The sequence below is a fragment of the Mesocricetus auratus genome, unplaced genomic scaffold (assembly GCF_017639785.1).
Source record: "Mesocricetus auratus isolate SY011 unplaced genomic scaffold, BCM_Maur_2.0 Super-Scaffold_100031, whole genome shotgun sequence".
NCBI lineage: Eukaryota > Metazoa > Chordata > Mammalia > Rodentia > Cricetidae > Mesocricetus > Mesocricetus auratus.
Genome location: NW_024429212.1, coordinates 1,260,046 through 1,272,915, shown reverse-complemented (window position 1 = coordinate 1,272,915; position 12,870 = coordinate 1,260,046). Strand labels below are relative to the sequence as shown.

Below are 12,870 nucleotides of genomic sequence, written 5' to 3'. Positions count from 1 at the left end.
CAACGTGAGCATTGACTTTCAAAGGGTGATCTTAGTCTGCACATGTCCTGTCCTCGTCATTAGGTGAACAATTCTGGAACTCTGAGTTATGCAGAAAAGGCGAATTGACTTGAGTGCTACAACCATTTGGGAGTAAAGCTCAGCCTGTTTCTCCAAATGTTTGTGGTGACAGTGCAAGGGACTTGACTCATTTTCCCATAATTAACCGCAGTTCTGGAGGTCTGCCCCCTCCCCTCAGCCCTCTTGCCTTGCATGCACGGCTGTTCAAATGGAAGCTAGTGGAAAATTCCTGTCCCCTTTCACTCCACTGCCATGAGTTATAAAAAGCATGCCATTCAGACCGAACTTTCTTTCTGCATGCTTAGATTTTTTTACTCACAAAGTGAAAGGGGGAGTGAATTTTAAGAGCTATGTTGTACTTACCAATGAGGTTAGGGGCTGCAGTACCACTCTGCATCGCAGAGCAGCTGGCCCTGTCTGCCACTTCCTAGTGGCTTGTATTGGTATCACTGAGACCATCTGAGTGCACTTCTTTGTCAGAGCCGCAGTGACATGAGTTCCACAGGTCACTCAGAGCCCGCCCTGCCTGGCTCGCCTGGTGGGAATGAGGGGCAAGCTCAGAAGTCTGCAGTAGCTGGAGTTTTCTTCCTATTGTTCGATCAGTTTGTTTGTTTCGGTCAAAACATGAATCTCCCTGCCCCATTTTTAAGCCAGAGCTCACTGTGGTTATCCTGTGATTTGGTCTTGATCCCATGAGCCAGCTTCCCTTGGCTCTAGGAGGAATTGCGTTTCAGATTTAAGAAGTGTGGCTGCCAGTTTTAACCTCGCAGCTTACTGAGTCCCCAATGGAAGGACCTACCCTGGAGTCTGGCCACTTGTTGGGGTTTACATTCTGAATATTAGGTTCCTTGGAATCCTGCCCTCCCCCCCCGTGACTTTCAAGGCCAAAGACAGAGTCTAAGTGAAGGATTTGCCCCCAGCACTTTTCCCATGTTCCGGTATTTTCCAGCTGGTAGGTGCAGACCAAGCAGTATCTTTCCTCATTCCTAAACCCTACAGCCCCCAGCCTCTATGGCTTGCATTGCCTTTGAGAGCAAAGCCCCTACTAAGAGAGCAAGTGCCTCCAAAATGACAATGCAAAACTAGGAGTCAGGGTGAGAATCCTCCTCTATGTATGTCGTTATCCCCAACAGCTAGGAGCCCCACATGGGCCAATTTCAGCACAAGAACTCGGTTCTCATGACACCTTTCTCATGCATTTGTGTGATCCTAGTAACTGCTCAGGAAGCAAGCTCTAGGAGAGGAGCTGGCGTGAGCTGTGTTCAGTGAGCACACCTGTCGGAGGGCAATGCTGTCCAGAAAGACCTAGGAAAGGAAGAAAACTCCCAGAGCTCACAGAAGCAAACTCTACTTTGGACACCTTGTGTGTGCCAGACCTTCGCCCCACCCCCCACCCCCAATGATGGGAAAGGCAGATGACAGGGACCAGGTAGCAGCTTCCTGTCTGAGTGAGCAGCACCAGGACACCTGACCCTTTCTCCCATCCCCGCCTCACTTCTCCATCTCTTGAGTCTCCCTTGTCTCCGTTCTAACCTCTGACCATAGCCTTGGGGGAAATTTATTATATTTGTACTTAAATCCACAGAAATAATCTCTCACTTCAGAGTTCTCCCTCAACACCTCAAGAATGAACACCAAGACCACTACTCAGCATGGGCTCTGAATGGCAGATTTCGTTAGAAAATAAGTTGATCTTGGAATTCATGCCAGACTGCTTTTAAGTCATTCTAACAGTATAGACTCCAAAGATAACAGTGCATATGAGTTTGGCCAACAGAGAAGCATTGAAGTATTGACTTCTATGAAAAGAGCACACATCCACCTGAACTAGCGCACTCGGGTATGGAAATTGTGCTACATAACAAATCACTCCCCAGTAACCATGGGAGCTCACTTCAATGCATGCAGCACCATGAATGAGTCATTGAAAAAATAAAACCACTGGGCAGAAGTATAGACTGCACTGCTCCAGTTATATGAAATTTAAAACATGGTTACATAAACCTGTAGTTGGTAGCAAAATAAAGATTAGCCTTGAGCAGAGAGGACCCAACCAGGGAGGGGGACACAAAAGCCATCAGCTATGCTGGACCTCCTCCATGTGCTGGCCTGGGGTGTCATTAAACAGACATGTGAGAGTATATTCATCAAATTATGTGCTAGGGATGAGTGGGCTGCAGGCTGTATAATTTACTCCTTGAAAGCTGAGCTAAGTTTCATAATACAGCATAGCCCAGGGTCTAAGGCAGCTGAGCCAGCAGTCCAAAAGGGAGTAACTACGAAACCTCACCCGGTGGGTGAACGGTGAAACAAGGAGCAGGGGCAATGGGACCTGACTTGCTCTTCCAGGCTTGTTTAGCCGGGCTTTGAAAGTGACCTTCCCATCTTCATAACGACCTTGTTCATGAATCCTCCCCACCCCTGAAGACATCACCTGCCCTCCTCCTGTCTCCAGATCTTTCTGCACACCAGGCTTATGGCCTCAGGAATGGTTTGCATCTGTGATCCCTCAGATTAGTTGCATGGAAGTTAAATCCCATGGGTCTCAGAGCTCTGCCTCTCAGTCTGGGTCCTGTGAAAGGCAGAACCTGAGGGAAGTAGGACAGCCTCTGTCTGCAGGGTTGGTTCCATGTTCCCATGTGGAGGTAAGCCCCTGCCTTGTGGCCCCTGTCCCTCACGCAGCAGGACACTTCTATCTCTGTACTCACCGCCGAGCAGTCTGCCAGAACTGGGCCCCCTGCTTCTCCTCCCTTGTTTCCTGCTCATTTAGCATGGCAGGTGTGTTCTAGAAGTGGAAGCTGTGTGCAGTGACAGGTTTAGGGAACAAGATGAAGTCTACTGTGTGTCCTGAGGACACAAGAGGCGGTACAGACCACTGTCTGAGGCCACGGAAAATCTGCCTTATCACAGGAAGCTGCACTGTCCCCCAGTGTCCTCCTGAGTTGAGTCTCTTCTCTGGATGGAGACGAGAACATCTTCCCTACATGGGAGTAAGCTGAACAAGACTGAAGATTCTTAGTATCATATGATTCTTTTGTAAAACTGCAATTAAAAGGAGAAGCTGCTATGGATCTGTCATCGTTAGCTCCCTCCAAAGGGAACCAGATTTAGTATGGGCTAAAGTTGGTTACAAATTATAAAATGAACAACTATTACCTTTGGGAATAGTTCTGATTAGTCTTCATTTTTAATTAATATGTCTTTGTCCCAACTATCACCACTTCTGAGAACATTTCACTGTACAATGTAGTTAAAATTATACTTGTCAGAAATCCCTGTTAACCCTTTATTAAGATCAAATAAGTTTCTTTGCAGTTAAAAATAATAAGGGTTTTCACAAACATACCATGAATGTTAAACAGATAATTAGCTTGTGGTTGGAATTTTGATGGTTTTATGTCACTCAGCAAAATGTAATGCAGTCTCTCTAGCAGCATTTTTTCACCAAATTTTCCCGTTAAGGAGCCCAGTTTCTTCAGGGAATTTTAAGGCTACATCTGTATCTAATAAGTGCTCAAGATTCCAAAGACTAGATAGTCTAATAAAACTCAAGACTCCAGTTATCTTCAGACTAATGTTTATCATTATCTAGTAGATACCCCAAAGATTGATATCATCTGTTGATTCTAGACATTTAATAGCAGAAAAAATGGTTCGAAAACTCAGAGGAAACACTGCCTCTGAGTAATTTTGCATCTTGTCCAGCCGGGCATGCAGGTTGACTGGTGAGCTGCCCGATCACTGTCTAGAAGGTGGTATGGGACTGTCATTAGCATAGATGTGGTTCTGGCTTTGCTGAACAACAAAGCATGCTGAGGCACCCCCTCCCGGTTGCAGACAAACTCCCAAAGCCTGAAGTGCTAAAAGTGTACTCAAAGAGAAGAAGTAGCCATTTTAACGGGTGAGTACAACAGGAGCAGGACAGGGCATGTAGTGGACGACTGTCGGGCACGCCCATCTCCAGAGAAGCCCTTCTTGGGGTGATAATGCAGAAAGAAACATTTGCTCACAGCCCTCCTGTTCCATGTTGAAAGGTACTTAGGTACTGTAAGAGCAGAGATGCTCTCTGGGCCCTACCCCAGACAGCATAGTAGTTGGCCAGAACCAAAAGCGTTAGGTCCTGTGAGCATCTTGATAAGCATGGCTCTGATCTGATATCACCAATCAATTCATCCCAGTTGCAGTTTGTCCCTTATACAGCCTCTGACAGTTTCCAGTGCACAGCTGCTCCCACAGGCATTGTTGGAAGCATGTGACTGTGCTGTGAGCTCACCACTGTTAACATAAGAAAGCCCTGGTTTTAAGCAGTGCCCTTAGCTGAGGGAAGCAAAGGGTGACTAAGCAGATATTGAGTGGCTAACTCTGCTCCTAAAATGCCACTGAGTAAGCAAAAGACTGAACGACTGTGTGTGTGACTCTACGTACATGGCATTCTGAAGGAGACAGGAGGGATTGGTGACTGTGGGGGATGTTGAAGGGAAGGGTAGTTGAGGTACCGAGGACTTGGGGGGAGGCATTGGAGACATTTTGTATGAAATGCTAGAATACAAAAATGTCACTCTAAAGCCACAAAATGAACTCAAGGTTCCACCATGGATTGTGACTGATAAATATGCCTGTGCTGGTTGGCAGCTCTCCCCCTGCAGTATGGGATACTGATAATGAGGGAGGCTGTATAGGCAGTAGCTGGGGAATCTCTTAGCTCAAAACTATGATGCTGGAACTGCCAAGTGTGCATGCGCACACACACACTCTCTCTCTCTCTCTCTCTCTCTCTCTCTCTCTCTCTCTCTCTCTCTCTCTCTCTCTCTCTCTCTCTCTCTCTCACACACACACACACACACACACACAAGCATGTCAACAAAGGCCAGTGAAAATACTTGACTTCTAATGGTTTGTTTTATGGTTAAGTAAATGTGCAAACACAGACAACCCAGGGAAGTAAACTCAAAGCAAATCATACAGTGATAACAGTGTGGACACAACACGTAAACCTTATAAACATACATCCAGACCTCTCTCTCTCTGGTATAGAATGACTGACTCTATTCCATACCCTGGTTGAACATCAAAGTGTTGTTCCCCCGCCCACCCCGGTATTACCTCCCATTGCTTGAGTTTGGCAAAATTCCTGAGGCTGGCTCTGGCCAGAAACAAATTGTCTGGAACAATGTTAATGTTTTCACCCCTTTTCCTTCTGGTTGGTGGTCTTGAGAGCCCAGAGGTCCCTCAGCCAGAGTGGGTGGGCAGCTTCCCAGCTCCCTCTCCAGTACATCTTGGAACAGAAAATCGATCTTTATGCTAAAGGCCTTTCAAAGTGTCATACAACCCAGCAAGTTATGCTGAGAAGGGGGGCCTCCTTGCTGTAAATCCATGTGCAGACAATTTCATGACATATCCCCCCCAGCCACCCTTTTGCTGTTGACTGTTACTCCCAAGATACCTTCCAGGCTGCCAAAATAGAAATAATCAGTTTGTGTAGATTTCAGTGGGATCCCAGAGTTGGGGATATAGCTCAGAAGTAGAGAGACTTTTCCTGGCATGCACAGGCTCTGGGTCTAATTCCCAATACCAAACAACAAAACAAAAACAAAAAACCTAAGCAGACATGAGTCTAAATCCAGGCTTACCCTTCCTTTTACGAATTTGCAAGAACAATTGTAGGGGAGGTTCAGATATATGTCCTGGAAGGCTCAGGAATCCTCTTAGGACAGGGTGACTTGATTGGTGGTCTTCACGGCCACATTGATAACCAAAGCAAGCCACCCAGGAAAACTGAGCCACTCCCCTCAAACAGGAATGCCGGGAAATTGGAAGAAGTAGCCACACATGCCCAGTTGTTCTTGATGGAATGTGACAAAATAAATGGGGAAGCCTGGGTGTTTGCTTTCTGTAGTACCTTATAATCCCCCCCAAAAGGCAGATAACAATAATAAATATTCACCACACAAAAATTGCTCATTCTCTCTGAGACTTCATTAGCATGATAAAATAATACATTTCCAGTACCCATCCCTTAAGAATTCTCCATTTTCTTTTTTTGAAGAATTCTCCATTTTCCATAAAAATATGAAATCTGTTTCCATAAAGCTATATTTTTAAATGATATTTTAAATTTAATTTGGTTACATTTTTAAAAACATTGAGTGCTGCTTTAATATTTTCTTGCATTATCAAATTGATTCTAAGGTTTATTCACAGATATGAAATGTTGTTCATAGGAAGAACTGAGGAAGAAAAATTGCCCTTTGAGGATCCCTGTGGGGAAAGGATGTTGAGGACGCCCTGTAATTGATTATCCTTGGGTTGCAAAGATAATAGTTCTTAACGTTGGAGGAGTGTTTCTGGGGGAAGGATTAGGTCCACTTGTCTGATGTTTGGAGGTTCACATCTTTTGCCAATTGGTACAGGCTAGGATTCGAATGTGAAAGTTAGGTAATTTCATAGGGAAAAATCTAATTAAAATACTCATTTAAAGACACCCAGCTAGACACACCAGACTTAGAGTTTAAGTGGAGGAGGGCAACGTCTGTCCCTTCTTTTAAAACGGCACATGAAATAGTCATTTCAATCCCATTAAACTGGTTAAAAAAAACTTTTAATTACAGCATTGCCTGTGTTTTAACCTTTTATTTTCATCAAATCATTCGGTTTTATCCCACCTTAAACATGCATGTGGTGCTGGTATCCAGCCATCTTTGGTCCTGCCCATGCTAAAGATGCTAGATGGGAAACAGTCCAGGTCCCTGGTGGGAGAGTTGTCCACTCTGCTGGGTCTGCTGAGTGCAGGATGTGCACACATTACTGACTCTGGATGTGGGCCAGGTTGCTGAACCTTTCAGGTCCACTTCCTTTTCATCTCTAACTGAAAGTTAAATTATTGTCGAGTCTGGCTATATATAAACATCATCCTTCATTCCACATGCTTTAAAATATTTGTCTGTAGGCATTTGTTTTACATTGATGTGTTTAATGGTTATTTTAGAAGCTGTATCTCTTGTAGCCCAAGCCTGCCTTTGAACTGTGTATTGGCCATTTCCAAAACATGAGGCGTGTCCATTCAGAAATCATTGTGATTTTCATTTTGTACGTTTCTTGGCAGTGACCAGTTCACATTGCCCTCACACACTGTCAACACCCCTAGCAGGCCTGTATCCATCCCTCTGAGTGGTGCGGGTCCGGATCCACAAGGTCCCTCCAGGCCACATTCTCAAGCAGTCTCCTCCCCTTCCACTTAGCCCAGCATCCACAGCAAACACATTCTGGACACTTGGAGCCCCTCAGTCAATATTTTTTGAACAAATAAATGAACTCCAGTGGCTTCGACCCTGAACAAGAAACGCCTCCACATTAATGATGGTACTCGCCCACTCACGTCAGCAAGCTTCAAAAAAACATGGCACTTCTGTTCAAATCCATATTCATGTGCCCCTCTCTGCCCTGCCTGGCATCTCTCCAGCTGCCACAGGTTCCCCTACAGTCAGAGGAGGGAGAGCTTACACACTCTTCCTCTCTCTGAGCTCCTCAGGACCTCTGAGCTACACAGAACATGGTGTTATCACACCGGTGAATAAGCTGGTACATGGGGGAGACTGCATCCACCAGACCTGATTAGAGATACCAAGGCACTTTCAAGTGAGCTTGTGCCACACATAGAACCTCCCATTCTAACGTTACTGCTACTGCTTCAGAGCTAAAAAGTCTGACAGAAACCGGGGGGCTTTCTTTATATCACAGAGAAGACTCTAGAGCAGTGGTTCTTAATCTGTGGGTCATGACCCCTCTGGAGGTCAAGTGACCCTTTCATAGGAGCTGCCTAAGACCATCAGAAAACAGATATATTTGCATTATGATTCTTAGCGGTATCAAAATTGTAGTTATGAAGTAGCAATGAAAACAATGTTATGGCTGGGGGTCACTACAGTGTGAGGAACTGTATTAGGGTCACAGCATCAGGAAGGTTGGGAAAGCACTGCTCTGTGTAAGAGGTTCCTTCATGTCAGGAGAAGACAAAGAAGAAAATTGGCAACATCTTGCTCAGTCCTGTTTAATAGAGTGAGTCTTTGTGCTTTTTGACAAAGCCTGTTTCTGAAGTGTACATTCTACAGAGTTGATAGACACACACAGAGAGAGAGAGAGAGAGAGAGAGAGAGAGAGAGAGAGAGAGAGAGAGAGAGAGAGAGAGAGAGAGAGAGAGACTCACAGTCACAAAGGCAGAGGGTACCTTGTCGTTTATTACAAAGTAATAGAAAAAAATCTTCAAAGTTTGACCCATGATTTTAGTAGTCTGCCCATGGTCCATTGCACACACCGTGTTGATCCCAACTCAGGAAGTCCTGCAGCTCTCCTGGTCTGTCCTCATATCATGGGCAGTGATGGAAAGATACAAAGTACCTCCATCTGTCTTTGTCATAACGGTCAGCCCTGCCCACTTTCTCTCTTGCCTTTCCTGTCACCCTTGCCCCTGTATACACTGGACTTTAATCCAGGTTCTCCTTCCTCCCTTGCCTTGACTCCGTCACAGGTGGCCCTCCTTCCCTTACACCTTGCTCCCATACACGCTGGGCCTTAACTCGGATGTTCCTCCCCTCCCCATTTCTTTTTTCTGGCCTCTTTTCTTGTGACTCTGTAAGCCAAGAAATAGTCTGGCTGTGGTACACAGAATACCACAATCTGTGTGATGAGAAGGAAAGCTATAGGTCTTTATATTGACCACACTAAGCAGCTAGTGTAAGTCCTGAAGGAAGGTCTGGAGATCTTTTCACAGTCTGACTTGACGGCTTTTTTGGTTCTGGATTCTGTCATTTTTAAACAGGGTCTCACTATGTAGTCCTGGCTGTCCTAGAATTTACAGAGATCTGCCTGCCTCTGCCTCCCAAGTGCTGGGATTAAAGGCATGCATTTTTTATTTTAACTTTGCCTCTATCTTTCTTAATATTTTTATTTTTTAAAGTGTCTATCTGGTGATAGGGTTGGTTTTAACTTGTCTTTTTAAACACAAATACAGAAAAATTTAGAATTTCGTGTGTGGGGGGGGTATAAATTTCTGTACCCAAATGGAAGCCAGAGGCAAATGTGGAATGTCTCTCTTAGTTGCTCTCCACTTACTTATGAATCAAGATCTCACTGATTCTGAACCTCACCAATTCAGCTAAATTAGTGAACTGCAGGGCCCTGTCCATCTCTGTACTACCCAGCAAATGCTGGAGTCACAGATGCATGACACCATGCCTAGTTTTCACATGGTGCCAGGGACTATCATGCTTGTGTGGCAGGTAAGTCAGCCACTGAGCCATCTCTCCAGCCCCAATTTTTCTGTTATTGTATGTGTCAGAATAAAATAAGCATCACGGGCCTCAGTATCCTTGTGAGCTTTTAGGTAGAGAGACTGGCTTGCAGATGAACCTCTGAATCACCACTTGTTTGGTAACTGTATAGACCCATTTTAGTCAAAGTCAGACAGACTTTCCAATATCAGCATTGAAACTCAACAGGAAGTGAGATGGTATGAAGGAAGTCATTTCTTAGCTAATCAGCTCCGTATAGTTAATAGTTAATCCAGCACATCTAGCGACCCAATTTGATAGGCAGAGACCGCCTGACTGCAGTAAATAAATTCCATATCCATGTATAGTAAACATGTATCCTTGTGCACCAAGAAGAATTGGCACATATTGTGCTAGGCACACACTTGCGGTATTGCTCTAGTGAAAGTTACACGCTGTACTGTATCTGCACCCTTCATGCACACTACCCTTCTCAACCCTAGTGAAATCATCCTCCCACGCCCCACAATGATGATGCTAATATATAATGACCATAATCATAGCAATTGTTTCCCCGAGATCTAAAACAGTTGGTTTAGTCATCTTATCTAAATGCAAAAAAAAAATGCTTCTAATACTAATCATATGCATATTTCCAAACTCAGCATGTAATTCCTGGAGTACAGCTGCTGTTCTCCAGGCTGCAGGGCACATTGACCATAAGTGTCACAGAAGATGGGGAGGCATCTTTCCCATAATGAATTAGGTTCTGTATTCTTTCACATACAGATAAAGAGTGCTATGCACGATAACACTCAAGCATCGTGCGTGCACGCGTGTGCACGCGCACACACACACACACAGGTGGGAAGAGCCTGAGGGGCTTAGATCCTCTTTTTTTTTATACCCCCAGTAGCAACAATTGTTTTGTAGGAACATAACTGCCTTGGTCCTCCTGCATTGGACTGATGAATTGCCGTTTCTAGGCTTTTCTTCAAGGATATCTTATTATCGCTTTTAAAGAAAGAAAGGGATTGCCTTTCCTGGACTGTACTTGTGTTGTTTAAAAACCAGCACAGCGAGGCCGGTGGCAGAGGAAATGTTTACATCAAGCTAATAAGCATTAGCCGTGTTTTTCAAGTCACTGTGTCTTAAAGTGGCTGCAGGGTTCATAGCTGTTTATAAAATATACGGCATTCAGTAGCGTGAAATAGTTGTTTATTTCCTTTCCATATTTCCTCTTGTTGGGGAAAACAAAAATACATTTGACCTACCAAATTACAATGCATGTTGGTAAGCTGAGAGTCTGCATAAAATGTGTTTGAAGTCACTGGGACAGAGGTCTGTCCTGACAGTTGCTCACCTGGTAGGATGGGGCCTGGCAATCGGGAGTTTATCTTATCCATGCTTACCCGCCCAGCTCCTTGGAGAGTGAGCCTTCCCCTGTATTGTCCCATTCATGTGCTCCCCCACATTCATTCAGAAGGCCGACACTTCCTTTGCAGGAGAGATTAAAGGGGCAGTGCAAAGCTGGCTCTTCAATGGTGTTCCTGGAGCGTTCTTAGTTTGAGCTCCTTGGGCTGTGCTCAGCGCTCAGAAATTGAAATACCATTCATCTGCCAAACTCACCAAAACCTTGCCCGTCTTTTCCTTCCTGACAAGTTTTTGAAACTCCTGAAAACCGAATGGTCCTTCGGTGAATTTCGTGTGTAGAGCAGGGAGGGCAAGGAAATAAGGAAACCTTGCTTAAAAACAGCTCAAGAGAAAACATGTAAAACAATGAAAGCAAATCTTGCCTTTTCTTTCTGTGATAATCTATAAATAGGTGTTGGTCGTGTTGTTGCTCTTTTAGTTATCAGGCTTATCTGTGGTTCCATTAGACGTTATTTTCTTCCCGCAGAGAAAAGCAGTGTTTATTATTGCAGGTGCCAAAACACGGAGGAGAAAAACAATCAGGGAGATTTCGTCTAATCATTCCGAATGGGCTTCATATTTACCTTCTGCTTTTGTTTCCACTCCTGGAGCCCATAAACCAAGTAATGAGCTGGCCAATTGCCTTCCTCAGGTGCACTGCTCAGAGCAAGAGCAGGTGCTAAAGGGAGCAGGTGCCACCACTGATGGTAGATAAGCACCACCGCCCCTCCCCTCCGTGACAGTCAGCTAAACCGGCTCAAAGAAGGGCTTTTGAAATGCCATCGTGCTACTGTTCAAATATTTACTAATAGACCCAGGGAAGGAGGAGGTGGTGGCCGCCTAGCTTTGAGTTCCTCCTCCTGTTCTCTCTGCAAAGCCCCACGACAGGGGTAGTTTTCTCTGCGCATGGAAACACAAGTCCAGGTATACGCAGCCCAGGCTCCGCTAAGCAATGTACAGCATTGCCCCTGGCAAAACATCACCCCCAGCCCCCCACCCCCACCCCGTGTGTGGTGACTGTTTATCTTAGCAGAGGGCTTGGTAGTCCTCAGATTAGAGTGTTTACTAGAAGGATGTGCCTTCCTCCCTCCTTATCCCCAACACCACAGTAGATGTAGAAGGTCCCTGAAAGTGAGCGTGACAGTTCCCAAAGAAATCCAAAGAGATAAGCAGATACCTGGGACCCCTCACTGCCCCACACGTTGCAACATGTGTTGTCTCACGCTTAAAGGTCCGTGTTTAGATATCTCTGAATTTTTCGAAAGGAGGAAAACTGAAGAAATCACCCAGGAAAAACTAAGGATTTTGAAACGTATTTTTGTGTTGTGTCTACTGTAGTCCTAGGGTAGTCTTTGTTTTCTGTCCTTTGATCTGCATGACTCCCCTCTCTCCACAAGATCACGGCTGGCAACACTCATTCATTTAGACTCTAGTTTCCAGCAAAAGCTTGTCCACTTCCAAAAGCAGGGGTATGCATGAGAAACACAGATTGGGACCCCAGCTCTACTCTCAGGTTAAGGAAGGGCGTCAAACCAAAAGTTTATGGAGAAGTCTGAGAGAAATAAATTATGCTTTTCTGGGAAGCAGTATTGAATGAAGTCCATCAACTTTTAAAAGATTTATATGACTTTAAATAGTTACCTTGTAAGCATGTGATGTCATTGTCATAATGTTGAACGATTCATCTACTATCTGCATGTTTTGTTTAAACTTCCTGTGGAATACATATGGTTCACATAAAGAAAACTCCAGGGTCATTTGAGGTTTTGTAGAAAACAATCATTTGTGAAAGCAAAACAGACCTTTCAATGTCTTATTTTGGTTACGCTCTATAAAAAGGCCATGAAACAGAGAAATTGTTGCAGCCCCAAGAACAAAACTGTCAGACCCCCTCCGCCCAGCTTGACTTGAGCATAACAGCCCCACGTGGGGACAAGCTCACAGCCTGTCTCTGGAACTGAACAGGGCTGCAGTGTCTCTGGGACACTTGGGAAATAGAGCCCCGTTTCCAGATGGCAGCCCCTTCACAGCACAGCCCTGAGACTCCGAGAACATGAGGTTGGCTTTATTTAATTTCCTCTCTTTTACCAAGAGTCATAATCTATTTTCGTAAAGAAATTCAGGAAATTGG

General features: G+C 44.8%; 2 protein-coding genes across 3 annotated transcripts in view; one reads left to right on the top strand and one right to left on the bottom strand.

The window, feature by feature from the left end:
• Mcph1 (microcephalin 1) overlaps window positions 1-12,870 on the top strand; it is a 191,418-nt gene that overhangs the window by 116,268 nt on the left and 62,280 nt on the right. The window lies entirely within an intron of this gene.
• Angpt2 (angiopoietin 2) overlaps window positions 1-12,870 on the bottom strand; it is a 51,335-nt gene that overhangs the window by 37,293 nt on the left and 1,172 nt on the right. The window lies entirely within an intron of this gene.